Consider the following 1,946-nt stretch of genomic DNA (forward strand, 5'->3'; position numbering starts at 1 on the left):
TACATGAATTATCTACCCCCAGCTTTCTTTGCAAAACTGGGTGTAACGAGGAGTACGTTATCCTCAGTCACATATTCGGGTTATCCTTAAGAATATAAGATTCTCCAGGAACTTCCACCCCCAGCTTCCTTTGCGAAACTGGGTTTAACATTGTACTCAGTTGGATAATCGAGAAGCAGTTTATACTCATATACTCTTTGGAGTGTGAGGAAACAGTTTATACTCGTGCACCCACTGGAGTTGTATGGTCGTCTTTACTCGACTTCTTTCGTCGTTATGACGCCGGAGTCAATTAGAGCTTGGATCTTGTTTTTGAGTCCAAAGCAAATCTCGGTGGGATGAAGAACCCTTCTGTGATATGCACAGTAGTTTGGATCTGTAATCCTCTTAGCTCCATCCTGATCTTTAATAGGTGGTAGCTCGATTTTGTCATTAGCGAGGAGGTATTCCAATATGGCTGGAGCTTCATCATCTTCGAAAGAATATTCCTCTTGAAACCTCGGATCGAGAGTCGCATTCTCAACGATTGCAGATGTCATTGGTTGGCCTCTCTCAGCTTTCTTTCTTTTAAGAAAGTGCTCAGCTTGTTCTTTCCAAGTTTTGGATGGTACGACCCCCAGGGCTTCCAGGACATCGATAGAGAGATTATTATGGCATGTTTGCAAGATGAACTCCTCTGTAACAGGATCTTTGCAACTAATTGCCTTGTCACGGAAGCGTTTGACAAAATTGTCGACTGATTCTCCGTCTTTTTGCTTCTCATCCAAAAGGGTTCCGATTGACACTTCGGTGTCATCATCGAAGAAATTATTGAGGAACAAACTTTCCATGTCATCTTAGCAATTGATGCTCCTTGACTTGAGCCGTCGGTACCAATCGAAGGCGGGCCCACGAAGGGTGCCAACGACCAGAGATTATGCCCAAATAAGACTTGAAATAAATCAAGTGCTGAATAGGCGAGCTCTTCCCCTCAAATGGTGTGAAGTTAATCAGATTGAACTTTGTTGGATACGGTATTGAATCCCATTCTCTTGGATAGGGACATGGAATACCCGTCTTCTTTACTTCTTGAGCTGTCATCAAAGCGTTGACCTTATTTTCAAGCTCTTTCATTTTCTTGTCATCGTCTTTGTCTTCATTCGAAAGACGTTGAGGAGAATGAGTTAGACCATCCCCTGTAAGAGGCGCCATTGAACCACCCCCAATATCATTATTGGGAGGATGTGTTAAACCACCCCCAGCGTTATTGCTATTGGGAGGTGTATCAGCCATAATGACTTCATCCACTTCTGGATCACTGTCATCTATAACATTCTGAGTGTGGCGGCCGGATTCAGCTCGCTGACTGGACTCAGGAGGTTGAGGCCGTTGAGTTAGCAACTCTCTCATTTGTTAGATAGCTAACCCCATCTCTGTCTTCATTTCAGCTCTAATTTCTTCACGTTGCTTGGCTAGAGCTTCTTGAAGCATTTGAGCAAATTGATCAGAAGTGATTGTGAACACTTCTTTGGTTTGTCCTGTGCTAGACATTGTATCATCAGAAGCAATGGCTGAACAAGTGTCTGAGAATTCATCCTCCGAGGACATTCCTTCTTGCATTCTTTTGTAATCTCTGCGTCTGATGGCTCCTAATTGGAGTCGAGACATCCTTTGAGCAATTCTTGGATTGACTTTTCCTCTAGGAGAAAAGTCGGGATTTGAGTCACTTGAATGCCGCTTAGACTTTCTTTTATCAGCCACGGAAAATATCTCGGCTTAGGCTTCGACAATACAGAGACTCTTCGTGGGATGACTTCTCGTTTGAAACAGTCACATTCTGATAATGCTGCTTTAACGAGTCGCGCAGGAACAACGAGAGTTTATCTCTCGAATAACTCTTTTTCGAAAATTATTCACAACCCTAACTTGATAATACGATTCATCGGTATGATTGCCAAAAAATCGTA

The sequence above is a fragment of the Asparagus officinalis genome, chromosome 5, assembly GCF_001876935.1.
Source record: "Asparagus officinalis chromosome 5, Aspof.V1, whole genome shotgun sequence".
NCBI classification, from domain to species: domain Eukaryota; kingdom Viridiplantae; phylum Streptophyta; class Magnoliopsida; order Asparagales; family Asparagaceae; genus Asparagus; species Asparagus officinalis.